Below are 21,710 nucleotides of genomic sequence, written 5' to 3' on the forward strand. Positions count from 1 at the left end.
TCCCTTCAGGTAGTTGTAGAGAGCAATAAGGTCTCCCCTGAGCCTCCTCTTCTCCAGGCTAAACACCCCCAGCTCTCACAGATGGCTGTTCCTGCTGAGGTCCTCATCTTTGTAGTTCTCCACACTAAATCTTACACTCCCTGGCAGTGTAAATTATGGGCTAAGTAAAAATACCAGTGAGAGAGAGAGGAATGATTCAGAGGGAAATGCTGAAGAAAAGAAAAGCAAATCAGTGGCTAACACATCCTGGGCTCCATCAAAAGATTCACTTCCAGCAGATCCAGAGAGGTTATTCTGTCAATTTACTCTGGTCTGGTTTGAACTCACCTGAAGTACTATGCATAGGTCTGGAGCCCTCAATACAGGAAGGTCATGGACCTGATGGAGCAGGTCCAGAGGAGGGCCATGATCAGGGGGCTGGAGCAGCTCTGCTCTGAGGAAAGGCTGAGGGAGCTGGGGTTCAGCCTGGAGAAGAGAAGGCTCTGGGGAGACCTAAGAGCAACATGCCAGTACCTGAAGGGGGCTACAAAAAGGATGGAGAGAGACTACAAAAGCCTGCAGTGACAGTATGAGGGACAATGGCTTCAAAGTGGAGCAGAGCAGATTTAGATTGGATGTGAGGAACAAGTTCTGCACCATGGGGGTGGTGGAACCCTAGAACAGGTTGCCCAGGGAGGTGGTTGAGGCCCCATCCCTGGAGATATTCAAGGTGAGGCTCAGTGAGGTCCTGGGCAACCTGATCTAGTTGGGGATGTCCCTGCTGACTGCAGAAGGGTTGGGCTGGATGTGGAAGTTCCTCCCAGCCCAGACTATTCTGTGACTCCATGTTCTATGATCTTTGCCACGCACACCTTGTTTATTCATGTACATAAACTCAGAGTGTTGTCTGAGGAGAAGATTCTGACTTCAGGATAACCAGTTTGCCTTGGATGGATTTTACCATGGCAGTTTTATTTGCTGAGGCTTAAAAATCTGCATGTGAATAGATTACTATAAATTAAAGAATAAAAAAAAATATATATCTACAACACACATGAAGCAAAATCAATTACTCAAAATCCATTATTCAAGCAAGTACAAGGTATTTAGATAAGCTCCATTTACAGCTCATTAAGGCCTGAACCAACCTCACAAATTCTTCTTGTGTTTTCCATCAATTAGTTAAAATTCATTACTCAAGCCTTTGGAGGTCCCTTCCAACCCAGTCCATGCTGTGGTGATTCTGTAATTTCACACAATCACAGAATCATCAAGGTTGGAAGAGACCTCAAAGATCATCAGGTCCAACCTGTCACTACAGACCTCATGACTAAACCATGGCACCAAGTGCCACGTCCAATCCCCTCTTGAACACCTCCAGAGATGGTGACCCCACCACCTCCCTGGGCAGCACATTCCAATGGCTAGCAGCTCTCTCTGGGAAGAACTTTCTCCTCACCTCCAGCCTAAACTTCTCCTGGTGCAGCTTGAGACTGTGTCCTCTGGTTCTGGTGCTGGTTGCCTGGAAGAAGACACCAACCCCCCCCCCCCCCCCCCCCCCCCCATCTCCCCCATCTACAACCTCCCTTCTGGTAGCTGTGGACAGCAAGAAGGTCTCCCCTGAGCCTCCTCGTCTCCAGGCTAAACAATCCCAGCTCCCTCAGCCTCTCTTTGTAGGGCTGTGCTCAAGGCCTCTCCTCAGCCTTGTTGCCCTTCTCTGGACACCTTCAAGAGTCTCAATGGCCTTCTTAATTTGAGGGGCACAGAACTGGGCACAGAACTCAAGGTGTGGCCTAACCAGTGCTGAGCACAGGGCACAATGATTTCTCTGCTCTTTCTGCCCACACTATTTTTGATGCAGGCCAGGATGCCATTGGCCTTCTTTGCCACCTGGACACACTGCTGTTGCATATTCAGCTGGCTGTCAATCAGCACCCCCAAGTTCCTTTCTGTTTGGCAGCTCTCCAGCCACTCTGACCCCAGCCTGTAGCACTGCATGGGCTTGTTGCAGCCAAAGGGACTTTTTAGGGTGTCAAGGAATGATAGGACTGGGGGGAATGGAACACAAATGGAAGTGGGTAGATTCAGATTGGATCTTAGGCAGAAGTTCTCCCCCATGAGAGTGGTGAGACACTGGAAGAGGTTGCCCAGGGAGGTGGTGGAAGCCTCATGCCTGGAGGTTTTTCAGGCCAGGCTGGATGTGGCTGTGAGCAAGCTGCTCTAGTGTGAGGTGTCCCTGCCCATGGCAGGGGGGTTGGAACTGGATGATCCCTTCCACCCCTGACAGTTCCATGATTCTGTATTGTGGATGAAAAGAAGGGGCAGGCAGTGTATGCCTCAGAGTAGGCTCATTCAGATTTGCTCAGCTCCATACCATGTGCTTTTTTGGAGTAACCCGATTTTACTAACAAGCCTTTGCAGGTGCAATTACTGAATGTTCCAGTTCTGTCTTGATACTTTCTACATGAATGGCAGAAGCTTTCCAGCAGTTCAGTAGGGGTGAGAGGAACAGATTACCTGTCTTTCAATTTTGATTCCTATTTCTCTCTGCCTCCCTTTCTACTAGTAATGGACAGGTAAGGGGAAGTACTGATTCAAAGAAGTTTCCCATGATCCAGGAATAGTTGTAAAGATATGCAGTCATTTCAGTTTTAGTGATCTCAGCACCTGCCAGTGGTTTCTATATGATAAAAGGCAATCCTAATTGAGCACTCAGTTGCATCCACTCCATCTAAGAAACGAGATAGGTTTTTGAAGAGAAAATTTCCTGACAGCTTCTGTACCTCAGTTTTGTGGTAGAAGACTTTTCTCTTCACATTGATTCAACAAGTCTGAGTGCTGGGTTCTACACTTTGGCCACAACAACCCCATGCAGCACTACAGGCTGGGGACAGAGTAGCTGGAGAGCAGCCTGGCAGAGAGGGACGTGGGAGTGCTGGGTGACAGCAGCTGAACATGAGCCTGCAGTGTGCCCAGATGGCCAAGAAGGATGATGGCATCCTGGCCTGTATCAGGAACAGTGTGGCCATCAGGAGCAGAGATGTCATTCTGCCCTGTACTCAGCACTGGTTAGGCCACACCTTGACTCCTGTGTCCAGTTCTGGGCCCCTCAGTTTAGGAAAGATGTTGAGCTGCTGGAAGGTGTCCAGAGAAGGGCAACAAAGCTGGGGAGGGGTTGGGAGCACAAGGCTGGGGAGGGGTCTCAAGCACAAGCCCTATGAGGAGAGGCTGAGGGAGCTGGGATTGCTTAGCCTGGAGAAGAGGAGGCTCAGAGACCTTATTGCTCTTTAAAACACCCTGAAGGGAGGCTGTAGCCAGGTGGGGGTTGGTCTCTTCTCCCAGGCAACCAACACCAGAACAAGAGGACACAGTCTCAAGCTGCACCAGGGGAAGTTTAGGCTGGAGGTGAGGAGAAAGTTCTTCACAGAGAGAGTTGTTAGCCACTGGAATGTGCTGCCCAGGGAGGTGGTGGAGTCGCCATCCCTGGAGGTGTTTAAGAGGGGATTGGATGTGGCACTTGGTGCCATGGTTTAGTCATGAGGTCTGTGGTGACAGGTTGGACTTGATGATCTTTGAGATCTCTTCCAACCTTATTCTGTGATTGTGTTTGGATTTACTGTGTCTTACAGCTTCTGACATCTGCTTTCAGATAGTGTGGGATCTTTCTGTCCAGTTCAGAAAGAACAGGAATGGAGCAAAACATCATTTTATTTCCTAGGGCTTGAAGGAGCTCAGACCACAGTCTGAAACTCTCCACTCCCTGTGTTAGTGTTTACTTGTTCTTGTACAATATGGTTTGGAGAGCAATATCTGCAGCCTGTCTGAAACACTCCTGAAAAAGCAACTTGCAAGCAGTCAGCAGTAATGGAGAAAAATGAACTCCTTTGTTTGCTTTGGAAACCTAGACAAAAGAAGGGGGGAAAAAGAGAAGGGGGGGGGGGGGGGGGGGGGGGAAGCCCAAATCACAATGCAGGTGTCTTTAAAACCAAAAATGTTCTGGGCTTAACAGAGAGAGAAATGTAACTGAGGAGGAACAGTCACCATTTAATACAGCAGGGAGGGAATTGCTATTTGATGGCCACAGTCTAAAACCACAGAATGAGGCTTTTGAGGCCTGTGAGGGGACTTTAGGAACACCTGTATGGTTTTATGCAGCATTTCTTAAGTATTTGGAAGCCCATGAGGAGCTCTCCAAAGTGCTATATTCATGCAGGGTGACAAAAAATAATATCCTGCACTGCCAGCAAGTTTGCCGATGACACTGAACTGGGAGGAGTGGCTGCCACAGGAGGGTTGTGCTGCTATGCAGCCAGACCTGGGCAGGCTGAGAGCTGGGCAGGGAGAAATGGAATGGAATTCAGCAAAGGCAAGGAGAGAGTCTTGCACATGGGAAAGAAAACCCTATGGAGCAGGAGAGGTGTGGGACTGACCTGCGGGAAAGCAGTGAAGGGGAAAGGGACCTGGGGGTCATGGTGAATGGGAGGTTGACCATGAGCCAGCAATGTGCTCTGGTGGCCAAGAAGGCCAATGGCATCCTGGGGTGGATTAGAAGGGCTGTGGTTAGTAGGTCGAGAGAGGTTCTCCTCCCTCTCTACTCTGCCCTGGTGATGCCACATCTGGAATATTGTGTCCAGTTCTGGGCCCCTCAGTTCAGGAAGGATCTCAGGGAACGAAAGAGACCAGCACAGAGCCACAAAGATGAAGGGAGTGGAGCATCTTCCTCATGAGGAGAGCCTGAGGGAGCTGAGGGTTCTGTAGCTTGGAGAGGAGGAGCCTGAGAGGTCATCTCACTCCTGTTGATAAAGATGTGCAGGGTGAGTGCCCAGAGCCAGGCACTGCTGGGTGATGCCCAATGCCAGCACAAGGGGCAGTGGTGGAAGTTGAGGCATAGCAAGTTCCATGGAAACAGGAGGAAAACTTTTTCCCCTGTGAAGAGGCTGTCCAGGGGAGGGTGTGGAGTCTCCTTCTCTTGAGACATTTTAAAACCACCTGGATGTGTTCCTGTGTGACCTGCTGTAGGTGCTGCTGCTCTGGCAGAGGGGTTAGACTGGATGAGCTTTCAAGGTCCCTTCCAGCCCCTGACATGCTGTGATTCTGTGATTCCTCAAACTGGTGTAGTTTTGATAAGTGTGGCTGAGCATGAAATCCAAGGCTCTGGATGACCTTTGTCTCATAGCCACTCAGAGTCAGTGAGCTGGTTTGTCTTGTCAGTGGAGAAGGCTGGATCATACTTCAGGTTGGACTTGATTTTTGAGGTCTCTTCCAACCTTAGTGATACTGTGATACAGCTGGGCCCCCTCCATCAGTCAACCCTTAAGAGGATGTTGTCACTGGAATAGCAAAGTGGTTTTATTCCTAGATTTGAAGGTCTTTCTCTCCATCCCACAACTTGTGATTGATCACCTAATGCCATGGCCATGCCCCTGAGCTTTTGTGGTGTTTCTTCTCCCAGGAGTCCTCTTCCAAAATAGCAAACAACAGCAACGCTGTGGTGAAAAACCAGATTAATATCCTTAGTGTATTTGCAGCCAGATATGCAAATGCAATCAATTAAATAAATTGTAAGTAGGAGTTTTTCCCCATAGAATCATAGAATCACAGAATTAATGAGGCTGGAACAGACCTCTGAGATCATCAAGTCCAGCCTAGGAGCTAACATCATCACATCAGCTAAACCATGCCACCAAGTGGCATGGACCACTAGATGGATAAAGAACTAGCTTGATTACTGCACCCAAAGAGTGGCTGTCCATGGGTCCATGTCCCAGTGGAGGCCAGGGACAAGCAGAGTCCCTCAGGGATCAGTCCTGGGACCAGGCTTGTTCAACATCTTTGTGGGGGACATGGACAGTGGCATTGAGTGCACCCTCAGCAAGTTTGCTGATGACACCAAGCTGTGTGGTGCAGCAGACACGCTGGAGGGAAGGGAGGCCATCCAGAGGGACCTTGACAGGCTGGAGAGGTGGGCACAGGCCAACCTCATGAAGTTCAATAAGAGCAAGTGCAGGGTCCTGCATCTGGGTCGAGGCAATCCCAGGCACAAATCCAGGCTGGGCAGTGACTGGCTGGAAAGCAGCCCTGAGGAGAGAGACTTGGGGGTGCTGGTGGACAAAAAGCTCAACATGAGCTCTCAGTGTGCACTTGCAGCCCGCAAAGCCAATCAGATCCTGGGCTGCATCAGGAGAAGTGTGGCTAGCAGGTCGAGGGAGGTGATCCTCCCCCTCTACTCAGCTCTGCTGAGACCCCACCTGGAGTACTGCCTCCAGTTCTGGAGCCCCTATTACAAGAGGGATGTGGAGGTGCTGGAAGGTGTCCAGAGAAGGGCCACGAGGATGATCAGAGGGCTGGAGCACCTCTCCTATGAGGACAGACTGAAGGAGTTGGGGCTGTTCAGTCTGCAGAAGGCTCCGAGATGACCTAATTGTGGCCTTCCAGTATCTGAAGGGAGCCTACTAGAAGGCTGGGAAGGGACTTCTTAGGATCTCAGGTAGTGATAGGACTAGGGGGAATGGAATGAAGCTGGAGGTGGGGAGATTCAGGCTGGAGGTGAGGAGGAAGTTCTTCACTGTGAGAGTGGTGAAGCCCTGGAATGGGTTGTCCAGGGAGGTGGTTGAGGCCCTGTCCCTGGAGATGTTTAAGACCAGGCTGGATGAGGCTCTGGCCAGCCTGACCTAGTGTGGGGTGTCCCTGCCCATGGCAGGGGGGTTGGAACTAGCTGATCCTTGTGGTCCCTTCCAACCCTGAGAGAGAGAGGTTGTGGAGTCTCCTCTGGAGACTTTCAAGACCCATCTGGATGCATTCCTGTGTGACTTGTGCTGGATTCTATGCTCCTGCTCTGGTAGAGGGGTTGGACTTGATGATTTTTGGAGGTCCCTTCCAACCCCTAACATCTTATGATCCTATGATCCATCTGTCTGTCTGTCTATCTATCTATCTATCTATCTATCCATCCATCCATCCATCCACATATCTATCTGTATGTCTATCTATCTGTCTATCTATCCATCCATCCATCCATCCATCTACATATCTATCTGTATGTCTATCTATCTGTCTATCTATCCATCCATCCATCCATCCACATATCTATCTGTATGTCTATCTATCTGTCTATCTATCCATCCATCCATCCATCCATCTACATATCTATCTGTATGTCTATCTATCTGTCTATCTATCTATCCATCCATCCATCCATCTACATATCTATCTGTATGTCTATCTATCTGTCTATCTATCCATCCATCCATCCATCCACATATCTATCTGTATGTCTATCTATCTGTCTATCTATCCATCCATCCATCCATCCACATATCTATCTGTCTGTCTGTCTGTCTGTCTGTCTATCTATCTATCTATCTATCTATCTATCTATCCATCCATCCACAGAGCTATCTGTATGTCTGTCTATCTATCTATATGTCTGTCTATCTATCTATCCATTCGTCCATCCATCCACATATCTATCTGTATGTCTATCTATCTATCTATCTATCCATCCATCCACATATCTATCTGTCTGTCTGTCTATCTATCTATCTATCTATCTATCTATCTATCTATCTATCTATCTATCCATCCATCCATCCACAGAGCTATCTGTATGTCTGTCTATCTATATGTCTGTCTATCTATCTATCTATCTATCCATTCATCCATCCATCCACATATCTATCTGTCTGTCTATCTGTCTATCCATCCATCCATCCATCCATCCATCCATCCATCCATCCATCCATCCATCCACATATCTATCCATCTATCTATCTATCTATCTATTTATCTATCTACCTACCTACCTACCTATCTACATACCTATCTAATATATAGATATATATAATTTCTCATCACAGAGTTCTTCCTTCTTAAGATAAAAATCAGATCTAATCTCTTCTGCCTGGTTGGTGCTTGCAGAGGGTACAACACTGCAGTGCATCTGCTTGGCGTGAGCAGGGCAGCCCTGGGCTATGCACTGGAGCTGCACACAGGCCATCTGCAGCGTCTGGCATAGCCAAGGATTTATCTGGTTGAAGGGAGATGCAGCATGAACAGGGAGAACTACAAAGTGAGCAAAATGGACTGTTTGCTAGGAGCCAAGAGCATCTTCTGTTGTATTTTTCCAGCCTGCTTTTGATTTTTGCAGGTTGTGTTCCCCTGGAGCTATTGGAGTCAGACTAAGACAGGAGGTAGCACGTTGTATGCCATCTTGGAAGTGCAGAACTAATGATTCTCAACCACGCAATTGTGCAATATGTCAATAGAGGGTTGTGGTGGGATAAAAAGGATAGGAACCTTAAAAGCTTCCAAATTGTTCTGAAGATTTGCTTCTTAAGCAAACTAGATGTGATCTAGAGTGGGTCAGAGGTTTAGGGATGTTCACCAAGAAAGAGATTTCAGAGAGAGAAAAGTACTAAAATTTCTCTTTCTCAAGGTTTAGACATTGCCCTTCCTGTGGAACAGCAGGGTCCCCAGAGAGGCTGTGGAGTCTCCTTCTCTGGAGACATTCCAGCCCCATCTGGATGTGTACCTGTGTGACCTGTGCTGGATTCTATGGTCCTGCTCTGGCAGGGGGGTTGGACTGGAAGATCTCCAGGGGTCCCTTCCAACCCTAAGCATCCTCTGATCCTGTGATCCTGTGGAGTGGGCTAGCTGAGAGAGTAACAGTGAAAGGCATCACAAAGAGTGATGCACAGCAGGACAGTGTTTGTTTTGTGACGTGTGTCTACCATTGTTAGGCTCTGCTTGATGAGACCACGGAAGCAGAGGCTGAGGTTGGCTGCTGTCAGCAGGTTCCTGTCCCTTTCACTGGTTGACAGTCCCAGTGCAGTCTGAAGTGGCCTTGCATTGTCACGCAGAATCACAGAATCACCAAGGTTGGAAGAGACCTCAAAGATCATCAAGTCCAACCTGTCACCACAGACCTCATGACTAAACCATGGCACCAAGTGCCACGTCCAATCCCCTCTTGAACACTTTTGCTGGGCTTTGTTATGCGCTGAGCCCAGACAAGAGGGATGTTTAAGATCAAAAGGTAGGAAAGAAGGCCATGGTGAGAATAGATAGCTGTGAAAAGTCCCTGAGAGTGATAAAATAAATCACTTCTTCAAGCAGCACCAAGGCTGCTCTTGGATCAGAAAAAAGGTCACATGGATGTATCAGTGTCAAGCCCATGGAGTTTTGCATGACTGGGAAGGTGGCTGTACTTCTGCAGGAGCAGAAGGAACAACCCAGGTGCCATGGCAGCAGCTCCATGCCCTCAGGGAATGCCTGAGTTGGATGCAGCATGTGGGATGCAGGGGTGCATCTGCAGCATGGAATCATAGGATTGTCAGGGCTGGAAGGGACCTCAAAGATCAACCAGTTCCAACTCCCCTGCCATGGGCAGGATGGCCTCACACTAGGGCAGCTTGCTCACAGCCACATCCAGCCTGGCCTGAAAAACCTCCAGGGATGAGGCTTCCACCACCTCCCTGGGCAACCTCTGCCAGTGTCTCACCACCCTCATGGGCAAGAACTTCTTCCTAACAGCCAATCTCAATCTACCCATTTCTAGTTTTGCTCCATTCCCCCCAGTCCTATCACTCCCTGACACCCTAACAAGTCTTTCCCCAGCTTTCTTGTAGCCCCCTTCAGATACTGGAAGGCCACAAGAAGGTCTCCTTGGAGCCTTCTCTTCTCCAGACTGAACAACCCCAACTCTCTCAGTCTGTCTCCATAGCAGAGCAGCTCCAGCCCTCTGCTCATCCTTGTGGCCCTTCTCTGGACACCTTCCAGCACCTCCAGATCCTTTCTGTAATAGAGGCTCCAGAACTGGTCACAGTGCTCCAGGTGGGGTCTCAGCAGAGTGGAGCAGAGGGGGAGAATCCCCTCCCTGGCCCTGCTGGCCACACTTCTCTTGCTGCAGCCCAGGCTCTGCTTGGCTTTCTGGGCTGCAAGTGCTCACTGCTGGCTCCTGTTGAGCTTCTCATCCCCCAGCACCCCCAAGTCCTTTTCTTCAGGGCTACTCTCAAGCCAGTCCCTGCCCAGCCTGGGATTGCCCCAAGCCAGCTCCAGCACCTTGCATTGTATTCCTTACTTGTCAGTGGAAATATATTTTTTCAGTACGTTTCAATGTTGCTCTTCTGCTTTGCATTTTTCTCTCCTTAGTACCTAAGTGACTTAACACTTGTAGTGTCTGTCAGGATTCTTGCAGTTACAATTTCTGGAAGGGAGATATTTTGTATTCCCTCCCTTCCTTCAGCTTGTTTCTCAGGTTAGAAGAGAGCAGCATCTCTGTGTGTGTTCTCATGGGTAAGCAGTTCTAACTTCCCCAGTGTTAAGCAAGCATAGGTGAGGAATTTTGCTGGAATAGATCTTGTGCAGCTCTTTCTTACTGTTATTATTGCTTTCCCAGAACCTAACTTGGCATCTCTTCCTGCACTTTTTGTTTGCCTTGTGATGAGAGTCGTCTTTGCTACCCTTTTTAAGTATGAAGGGAGCACAAACAAATGTTCAGCTGTGCGTTCATCTGCATCTCCCCTGTGAACAGAAACTGAGAAACCAAGGGGCTGTTTAGTCTTGGGAAGAGTGAGAGGGGATCTGATCAATGTCTAGAAATATCTGAGGGGTGGGTGTCAAGGTGGTGGGGTCTCCTTCTCTGGAGACTTTCAAGACCCATCTGGATGCATTCCTGTGCAACCTGTTCTAGATTCTGTGGACTTGCTCTGGCAGGGGGGTTGGACTCGATGGTCTTCAGAGATCCCTTCCAAGCCCAAACATCCTCTGATCCTGTGATCCTGTAATGAATAACTTGAGAAGCATTTTCTCTACTCCAAGCTTAAGAGCGGTTAATGAACACAGAGGAAAAAACTTCTCTTGTAGTCAAGCTTTAAATTTTCCTAAGTGATGGACAAGCTTCCATGTTCCTATTAATATATTACTTTGTGAACTCTCAAAGTGGATCACCCCCCTTGACTCTGCTCTGTTGAGACCCTACCTGGAGTACTGTGGCCAGTTCTGGAGCCTCTATTACAGGAAGGATCTGGAGGTGCTGGAAGGTGTCCAGAGAAGGGCCATGAGGATGAGCAGAGGGCTGGAGCTGCTGTGCTATGGAGACAGACTGAGAGAGTTGGGGTTGTTCAGTCTGGAGAAGAGAAAGCTTTGGGGAGACCTAATTGTGGCCTTTCAGTATCTGAAGTGGGCTACAATAAAGCTGGGGAGGGAGTTTTGAGGGTGTCAGGGAGTGATAGGACTGGGGGGAATGGAGCAAAACTAGAAATGAGTAGATTGAGATTGGATGTCAGGAAGAAGTTGTTCCCCATGAGTGTGGTGAGAGACTGGCAGCGGTTGCCCAGGGAGGTGGGGGAAGCCTCATCCCTTGAGGTTTTTCAGGCCAGGCTGGATGTGGCTGTGAGCAAGCTGCTGTAGTGTGAGGTGTCCCTGCCCATGGCAGGGGGTTTGGAACTGGTTGATCCTTGAGGTCCCTTCCAGCCCTGACAATGCAGTGATTCTATGATTTTTCACAACATTGACATGATATAATATTCTAAAGCAGTTAAGCCATGGATGTGAATGGTCAGTACTCCATGCTTGATGCTGAAAAAAACCTTTTAATTTCCTATTTGCTATTATTTTTTTTTTTACTCTTTATAAGCTGTGATAGAATTATATCTTACACCCTACAGCTGGTGCATGCTGGCCTGCATGCGAATGCTGGCCTGCATGCGAGAGCTCATTCTTCATTTGGAAGAACAGCACAACCTTGCCAGTACAAGCCACAGTAAATCTTAGGGTAATGATTGCAGGTTTTGCTGATCCATGCAAAATCAATCCTTCATTCATTTAAAAAAAAAAATATATATAAACCAGCAAGCTCATTTCTTTTTAGGGGTAGTTCTGAGCTGCTGAAGAAATGTGGCGCTGCTATGAGCCAGCATTGCCTCATGCAAGGAGATTTGAGTCTACAAACCTCTTGGAGCTCAATAAGGATAAGTGCAGGGTCCTACATCTGGGGAGGAACAACAGCAGGCACCAGGACAGGTTAGGGAATGCCCTGCTGGAGAGCAGCTCCATGGATAAAGACCTTGAAGGGCTGGTGGACAGCAAATTCTGCATGGGACAGCAATGTGCCCTGGTGGCCAAGAGAGCCAATGGCAAGAACAGTGTGGCCAGCAGGGCCAGGGAGGTTCTTCTCCTCCTCTGCTCTGCCCTGCTGAGACCACACCTGCAATGCTGTGTCCAGTTTGGGGCTCCCCAGATTAAGAGAGAGAGAGACCTGCTGGAGAAAATCCAAGGGAAAACTATGAGGATGATTAGGGGACTTGAGCATCTCCCCTGTGAAGAGACTGAGAGCCCTGGGACCTCCAGGGGGTCCTCTCTGTAGTTTGTTAAAGGCACCCATGTCAAACCACCACAGGACCAAATGCCCACCAAAGCCACTCCACCACTCCCCTTCTTAGATGGACAGAGGAGAGGGGAACATATAACAAAAGGCAGTTATAAGATAGAAGCAAATCAATAATAATGACAAGCACAAGCAATAGACCACACACAAGCAGAAGCAGAGTGAGATGTTGATCACAGGATCAGAGGATGTTAGGGGTTGGAAGGGACCTCTGGAGATCATTGAGTCCAAACCCCCTGTCAGAGCAGGACCAGAGCACAGGTCACACAGCAACACATCCAGAGGGGTCTGGAAAGTCTCCAGAGAAGGAGACTCCACACCCTCTCAGGGCAGCCCATTCCAGTGCTCTGTGACCATCACAGGGAAGAAATTCCTCCTCATGTTGAGATGGAATCCCCCTGTGCTGTATTTTTTACCCAATCCCCTTTGTCCTATCCCAGGGTGCAACTGAGCAGAGCCTGTCCCCTCCCTCTTGACCCCCAGCCCTCAGATATTTATAGACATTTATTAAATCCCCTCTATCTTCTCTTCTTCAGACTAAACAGCCCAAGGGCTCTCAGCCTCTATTGCTCCAGTCCCTCAATCATCCTGGTAGCTCTCCATTGATCTCTTTCCGCTAGATCCCTGTCCCTCTTAAACTGGGGAGCCCAGAACTTGATGCAATATTCCAGCTGAGGTCTCACCAGGGCAGAGTAAGGGGGGAGGAGAACCTCCCTGGATTTGCTGGACACACTCCTCTCAATGCACCCCAGGATCCCATTGGCCTTCTTGGCCACCAGGGCACATTGCTGCCCCATGCAGAACTTGTTGTCCACCAGCACTCCCAGGTCCTTCTCCCCAGGGCTGCTCTCCAGCAGTTCCCCTCCCAACCTGTACTGCTGCAGTTTATTCTTCCTTCCCAGGTGCAGGACTCTGCACTTCTCCTTGTTGAACCTCATTAGGTTCCTCTCTGCCCAGCTCTCAGTCTGTCCAAGTCTCTGAATCACTACACAGCATTCAGGTGTCTCAGCCAAGCCTCTCAGCTTGGTCTTGACAGCAACCTTGCTGAGCAGGCACTCTGATCTCTACTTCCCATCAGCACATGGTGGTCAGTGACTCCTGGGAAGCAGGGTTCTGTACATACTGGTTCCTCTGGAGGACAGATGCCATGGATGAATTCCCAAACTTCCTTCTTTCTCTTAGTTGTTATATCTGAGCTGCCATCATATGGCATGGAATACCCCTTTGGCCAATTTGGCTCAGTTGGATCAGCTGTGTCCCCTTCCAAGATCTTGCCCACCCCTCAGTGTACTCTTGGAGCAGGAAAATGTTGGAAAAGCACAGCCAAGTACTGGTGTGGTGTCAGCTACAGTGCTGCAAAACACAATACTAGAATAACAGAATCACAGTCACCCAGGTTGGAAGGAACCTCTCAAGGTTACCCAGTACAACCCCCTCTGCAGTCAGCAGGATCATCCTTAACTTGATCAGGTTTTCCAGAGCCCTGTTGAGCCTCACCTTGAGTATCTCCAGGGGTGGGGCCTCAACCACCTCCCTGGGCAACCTTTTCCAGTGTTCCACCACCCTCACTGTGAAGAACTTATTCCTAACACCCAATCTAAATCTGCTCTGCTCTAATTTCAAACCATTTCCCCCCATCCTTTGTATCCAGCCGCTCTACAGTTTTCTTGTAGCCCACTTCAGGTGCTGGAAAGTTGATATTAGGTCTCCCTGGAGCCTTCTCTTCTCCAGGCTGAACACCTCCAGCTCTCTTAGCCCTGTCCTCATAGCAGAGCTGCTCCAACCCCCTGATCACTTTCCCTGCACTGCTAACAAACCATGCATGGAGCAGGGACAGGCTCTGAGGGGGTGTCCCTTAGCTGTGCCTGTGCAATCCTGAAGAAAGATGCTTTGAGGAGCATTAACTCCAGCTCAGCCAAACCCAGTACACTGCGGTTTCCTTAGGCAGACTAATCCTACTCTAGAAAGAATAATTACTGTTGTTCTGCATGTTTTAATTGCAGCTCAGAGGCAGCTTATACAGAAATGTCATCAGATGTGATGATCTTGAAGGTCTCTTCCAACCTGGTCTATTCTATTCTATTCTATTCTATTCTATTCTATTCTATTCTATTCTATTCTATCCTATCCTATCCTATCCTATCCTATCCTATCCTATCCTATCCTATCCTATCCTATTCTCAAACCATTCCAGAAGCATTCAGCAAAGTCTAAAATACACATTTTTGGGTTTTCTTCTCTTTTTCCCCACATGCAGTCAGGGTGGTTTGGGAGCAGTTTAGCTGCAGAGCTTTGTCTGTGTTTGTGGCTGGCTTTTTGGGGTTTGAGCTGCAGTGGTTGGCTTTTGCTTTGGTTTGTAGTTAGTGCTGCCCCCACAAAAGGTCTGAGGAACTCACTGATTTAACCTTTCCCCTCCCTCAGGTTGCAATGAATGAAATAAAGAAGAGTTAAATAAAAGGGGGTCTGTGAGCATTTGAAGGGACAGATTAGGTGAGCAGGAGTGCAGTCTGGTTTGAGTTCTGTTGGCAGACAGGTAGCAGCCCTCATTTAAGCAGATTTGAAGAGTCAGTAGAAAGGAAAGCTAGAAGTGTGCCCTTGCCTTCAGTCCTGTTTAACTTGTGGCTCCAGCTGAGCGTTTTCCTTCATCTCAAGGACACCATGCACTGTTCTTCCAGTAATACCTCCTAGTTTCTCACTGTGCTCTCACCTGTGAGCGTTGATGACAAACATCTTTGTGACAAACCTGAATTATTCTGTAAAAGGCCTTTCATTCTTTTCCCAAGGCTCCTTGTATAGAATCATACAATCAATCAGGTTGGAAAAGACCTCAGAGATCATCAAGTCCAACCTACTACCTAATACCTAACACCTCCTGACAACTAAACCATGACTCCAAGTGCCACATCCAAGCCTTTTTTGAACACCTCCAGGGATGGGGACTGCACCACCTCCCTGGGCAGCACATCCCAATGGCCAATTAGTCTTTCTGGGAAGAACTTTCTCCTCACCTCCAGCCTAAACTTCCCCTGGAGCAGCTTGAGACTGTGTCCTCTTATTCTGTTGGTGGGTGCCTGGGAGAAAAGACCAGCCCCCACCTCTACAACCTCCCTTCAGGTAGCTGTAGAAGGCAATAAGGTCTCCCCTGAGCCTCCTCTTCTCCAGGGTGAAAACCCCCAGCTCCCTCAGCCTCTACTCATAAGGCTTGTGGTCCAGATCTCTCACAACCTCGTTGCCTTTCTCTGGTGTCAGGGTTTAGAGCAAGACATATTGCTCTAATGCCCCTGGGACAGAAGAAAACCACTCCACGCACTGGACTGCAGTATTGGAGAGCTTAAATGGAAGATCTATTCACAAGCAACAATACTGAAGTGCTAACAATGCATAGTGGTGAGCATAGCTAAAGCATATAAAACACAGAGGAAGGCACAATCTGGGGTATAACACAGAAGCTCATTAAGCCAAAAACTTCACAATAACCAGACCAAAAGCCCAGTGCTCCTTTTCTCCCCACCTGGGCTTTAAAATCCACCCCAGGGCTGTTTCTTCTCCCCCATTGCTAGGCTGGATTCAGGCTGGCCAGGTGTGAAATTCCCTCCCCTTTGTTCCCTGGCATTGTACCTAAAAAAGCCAAGGTTGCACAGTAAAAATTAGTCAGACCTTGATGGTCACAGATAAGACAGGAACTATCCTCCACACACACTGTATAAGGGAGCTGACTGCATCCATGGAGGATGCTATGAGGACAGGCTGGGGGAGTTGGGGATGTTCAGCCTGAAGAAGAGAAGGTTCTGGGGAGACCTAACAGCAGTCTTACAGTACCTGAAGGGGGCTACAAGAGGGATGGAGATAGAGTGTTTGCAAAGCCTCCAGGGAGAAGATGAGGGACAATGGCTTCAAACTAGAGCAGAGCAGATTTAGATTGGATATCAGGCACAAGTTCTGCACCCTGAGGGTGGTGGAACACTGGAACAGGTTTCCCAGGGAGGTGATTGAGGCCCCATCCCTGGAGATATTCAAGGTGAGGCAGCACAGGACTCTGAGCAACCTGATCTAGATGGGGATCTCCCAGCTAACTGCAGGGAGGTCAGACTGGATGACCTTTGGAGGTCCCTTCTGGCCTGGACCATTCTATGATTGTATGATTCTCTGCTTCTCTTAGATGTCTGCTGCTGCTGTCTGGATATGCACTCCTGACACACTAATGACACTGAGAGAACACAATTAGCTCTGTACCTGTAGCCCAACTTCCCTTTTCCAGCACGGGAACAGAAGACCAAGAAAAAGGAAAATCCATTAAATGAAAAGTTCCACTGTCTTGAATGCCAGTTTTTATTGAAGAGCCACTTTTCTTTTGGTATGGTTTTGTATTGTTAGTAAGTGCCTGCCTGCACTGGCATCTGCATGTTCACATCTGGTACAGGATGCCATCATGTTAAATGATTTATAACTACAGAGAGATATATGTCTACAAATTGCTTCGAATGAGGGCTGGAAACAAAGCAAGAGGCTCACAGCAATAGCATGGAAGAGAAGAGGGTGCAACAACACCAGAGCTTTGGGATCATTATTGCAGATTCTGGAGCCCCTGGTACAGGAAGGATGTGGAGGTGCTGGAAGGTGTCCAGAGAATGGCCATGAGGATGAGCAGAGGGCTGGAGCTGCTCTGCTGTGAGGACAGACTAAAGGAATTGGGGTTGTTCAGTCTGGAGAAGAGAAAGCTCCAAGGAGACCTTCTTGTGGCCTTCCAGTATCTGCAGGGGGCTACAAGAAAGCTGGGCAGGGACTTGTTAGGGTGTCAGGGAGTGATAGGACTGGGGGAAATGGAGCAAAACTAGAAATGGGTGGACTGAGATTGGATGTTAGGAAGAAGTTCTTCCCCATGAGGATGGTGAGACACTGGAAGAGGTTGCCCAGGGAGGTGGTGGAAGCCTCATGCCTGGAGGTTTTTCAGGCCAGGCTGGATGTGGCTGTGAGCAAGCTGCTGTAGTGTGAGGTGTCTCTGCCCATGGCGGGGAGGTTGGAACTGGCTGATCCTTGAGGTCTCTTCCAACCCTGACAATTCTGTGATTCTGTGATTTGGAAATGAACTCACAAGTGGTGGAAATGAAAAAAAAAAAAAAAGTGAAAGACATCAATGAAAGAACAAAGTGATGCTTATCAAACTAATCCTTAGTTGGTTTCACTCTCTTTTGCCAGGCAAGCATAAAGTTAACATGAATGGTTTCGTTTCTCTTCTGTTTTGTGAGACAGAGGCTGCTGCCACCCCTCCTTCTGTCTGCTCTCTCTTTGCAGTCCCACTTCTCTGCCCCAGCAGGAGGCTGTTCTTCTATTCCATCTCAAAACTCATTTCTTGCTTAATGAGTCTTTCTTTTGTCCTTTGTTTGGATGTGAGTGCAAGACATGCTACTGATGTGGGTTATTTCATTTTCTTCCCTCAGTTCTGCCCAGATACATGATTTGCATTTCTAAGGACCCCTCCAATTAGTGTATTTTCCTGCCATCAGTCTACTCCATAAGGTTGATTAAAAGCTGTGTATTGCATCCTTGCAGCTAAACTGGGGAAGTGTGGTCTGGATGATAGGGTAGTGAGGTGGATTGTGAACTGGTTAAAGGAAAGAAATCAGAGTTATGGTCAATGTGACATAGACTAGTTGGAGGCCTGTGTCTAGTCCCTCAGGGGTCAGCACTGGGACCAGAGCTGTTCAATATATTCATTAGTGAGCTGGATGGGGGCACAGAGGGCACTGTCAGCAAGTTTGCTGGAGATACCAAGCTGGGTGGAGTGGCTGACACAGGAGGGTTGTGCTGCTATTCAGCCAGACCTGGACAGGCTGAAAGCTGGTCAGGGAGAAATGGAATGGAATTCAACAAGGGCAAGGGGAGAATCTTGCATTGAGAAAGAACAACCTCATGGAGCAGGATAGGTTTGGGACTAAGCTATTGGATAGCAGTGAAAGGGAAAAGGACCTGGGGGTCCTGGTGGATGGGAGGTTGACCATGAGCCAGCAATGTGCTCTGGTGGCCAGGAAGGCCAATGGCATCCTGGGGTGGATTTGAAGGGCTGTAGTTAGTAGAATGAGAGAAGTTCTCCTTCCTCTCTACTCTGCCTTGGTGAGGCCACATCTGGAATTTTGTGTCCAGTTCTGGGCTTGAAACTGCTTGATAGAGTCCAGCACAGAGCCACCAAAAATGATGAAGGGAGTGGAACATCTTCCTTACGAGGAGAGCCTGAGGGAGCTGAGGGCTCTGTAGCTTGGAGAGGAGGAGCCTGAGAGGTGACCTCATTGCTGTTGCTAAAGATGTGCAGGGTGAGTGCCCAGAGGCTGGAGCCAGGCTCTGCTGGAGGAAGCCCAATAACAGCACAGGTGGAATGGTGGAAGTTGAGGCAGAGAAAGTTCCATGGAACTTCCCAAAGAGGGTTAGAGAGAGAAAAAGGTAGTTATTAAGAAGAAGAATTTTAGTAGGCCTATTAGTGCAGGATTAGTGCTTATCTTTATCCAAGGTCAGAACTCTGGCTGCTCAGGAGCAGACAGGCTGGAAAAGCAGGACAGAGAGAAACTGAGAAAAATTCCAACTGAACTCAAACTTAAAGTTGCATTCTACCAATCTACCAATGAAATTCGTTTAGAATATCTGATTGTTTTCGGTATTATTCCAAAACATTCAGCCAGAGTGGCCCAGCACTGTCCCTTTCTTAAAGGCACAGCCTCAAACGGTCACAGTAGGTCACAGTAGGTCACTGTGAGGGTGACAGAGCCCTGGAGCAGGCTGCCCAGGGGGGTTGTGGAGTCTCCCTCTCTGGAGATATTCCAAATCCACCTGGATGTGTTCCTGTGTGACCTGCACTAGGTGGTGCTGCTCTTGCAGGGGGGTTGGACTGGAAGACCTTTTGGGGTCCCTTCCAACCCCCAGTGTTCTGTGATTCTGTAATGAGAACTACATTGAAAGTACCATCTAAGATAAGATATGATAGTATATCTGTGAGCATTATATGCTTATTCAGCAATAAGGATATTTGACTCCTAATCTGCCTCATATCTGCTTTTCCAACAAAGGGTGTAACCTCCTCATGGACTCTTTGGTGTTTGCTTTGCACAGGGGAAGCTCTAAGTCTGAGTTACCCCTTGGTGATCAACATTGACAACATCTTAAAAGGGCTGGACCAACCCAGACCTTGGAGAGCAAAGAAGGTTTCTGAAGGGCAGGTGAAATCAGTGTGGGATTAATGGGTTCAAACCAAACCAAACCAAAAGCCCAAACCAACCCCCCAAAAACCCCAAGAAAAACAAACAAACAAAACACCAAATAAAAGCCCAACCAGGGAATATTTCAAGGCAATTTTTGTGTTCAGATGCTTAGAAGTAGGTCAGGCCTGAAGCAGATGTCCATCCACCCCATGCCAGAATTCCTGCAAGGCAAAAGCTATCACCAAACCTATTTTAGAATCCTTTTTCAGAAGGATCAAGAGTGGGGGGGAGTGGCTGTCCAAGCAAAGCTAGACTAGACTAGACTAGACTAGACTAGACTAGACTAGACTAGAATAGAATAGACCAGGTTGGAAGAGACCTTTGAGATCATCCAACACCACCTAATCAAATAAACCATGCAACCAAGCACCCCATCAAGTCTCCTCCTAAACACGTCCAAAGATGGTGACTCCACCACCTCCCTGGGCAGCACATTCCAATGGGCAATCACTCTCTCTGTGTAGAACTGCTTCCTAATCTCCAGCCTAAACCTCCTCTGGTGCAGCTTGAGACTGTGTCCTCTTGTTCTGGTGCTGGTTGCCTGGTAGAAGAGACCAACCTCCACCTGGCTACAACCTCCTTTCAGGGAGTTGTAGAGAGCAATAAGGTCTCCCCTGAGCCTTCTCTTCTCCAGGCTAAGCAACCCCAGCTCCCTCAGCCTCTCCTCATAGGGCTTGGTTCTAAACCCCTCCCCAGCTTTGTTGCCCTTCTCTGGACACCTTCCAGCAACTCAACATCTTTCCTAAACTGAGGGGCCCAGAACTGGACACAGGACTCGAGGTGTGGCCTAACCAGGGCAGCGTACAGGGGCACAATGACCTCCCTGCTCCTGCTGGCCACACTGTTCCTGATGCAGGCCAGGATGCCATTGACCTTCTTGGCACCTGGGCACACTGCAGGCTCATGTTCAGCCTACTATCAACCAGCACCCCTAGGTCCCTTTCTGCCTGGCTGCTCTCCAGCCACTCTGACCCCAGCCTGTAGCACTGCATACCAGCTGAGCACTAGGATTTGTAATGATGAGAGCTGTGCAGCATTGCAATGGTAGGTGCTGAATAACCTCTTTTGTGATGGTGAGATGGGGAGGGGGGTTATTTTATCTCAATAAGAGTAGATAATCTCTTAAATGATAGTTAGTCTTTCCCAAATGGCTCTGCAGGTAGTGTTTGGATATCTTGCTTCAGGTCTACACACCTGGCTGTGAACAAAGGGAAGCGGGAGTAGCTCATGACTCATCTCTCTGCCTCAATTAACTAGTAGATCAACAAGGCAAAAATAATGTCATATCATTTTTTCTTAACTAATAGTGGGGAGAAAAGGCCATGTGTTAAAAACTGCTGGGTTTGGAAGCTTTCTATTCCCTCAACATAAGAGGAGTGCAAAATTTGATGCTTACTCTGCCCTGCTGAGGCTGCATCTGGAATATTGTGTCCAGTTCTGGGCCCCTCAGTTCAGAAAGGACCTCAGGGAGCTGCTTGAGAGAGTCCAGCACAGAGCCACAAAATTGCTGAAGGGAGTGGAACATCTTCCTTATGAGGAGAGCTTGAGGGGGCTGAGGGCTCTGTAGCTTGGAGAAGAGGATTATGAGAGGTGACCTCATTGCTGTTGCTAAAGATGTGCAGGGTGAGTGCCCAGAGAATGGAGCCAGGCTCTGCTGGGTGATGCCCAATGCCAGCACAAGGGGCAGTGGTGGAAGTTGAAGCAGAAGTTCCATGGAAACAGGAGGACATTTTTTTTCCCCTGTGAGAGTGACAGAGGCCTGGAGCAGGCTGCCCATGGGGGTTGTGGAATGTCCCTCTCTGGAGAGATTCAAGACCCAGCTGGCTGTGTTCCTGTGTGACCTGCCCTGGGTGATGCTGCTCTGGCAGGGGGGTCTCGGCCTTTTGGCTAAGATCAAGTGTAGTATCTGTTCTTATCAGTTTAATACCTGATACATCCTCAATCAGAGGACTTTATATTAAACGGATTTTTGGACTCAGGATTTTTTAATTTTCGTGGCTTGGACAGCAGCACTCTGTGCTGGGTTAGGAACTGGCTGGAGGCTGAGCCCAGAGAGTGGTGGTGAATGGTGCCACATCCAGCTGGAGGCCAGTCACCAG

General features: G+C 48.5%; 1 protein-coding gene and 1 pseudogene across 1 annotated transcript in view; both read left to right on the forward strand.

Moving 5' to 3' along the window:
- ZNF804A (zinc finger protein 804A) overlaps positions 1-21,710 on the forward strand; it is a 273,822-nt gene that overhangs the window by 209,295 nt on the left and 42,817 nt on the right. The gene's annotated exons all lie outside the window — the stretch shown is intronic.
- Positions 21,482-21,647, forward strand: LOC137441552 (U2 spliceosomal RNA; annotated as a pseudogene).

This window comes from Melanerpes formicivorus, unplaced genomic scaffold, assembly GCF_026170545.1.
Source record: "Melanerpes formicivorus ecotype bairdi unplaced genomic scaffold, bMelFor1.0.p_v2 SCAF_5, whole genome shotgun sequence".
NCBI lineage: Eukaryota > Metazoa > Chordata > Aves > Piciformes > Picidae > Melanerpes > Melanerpes formicivorus.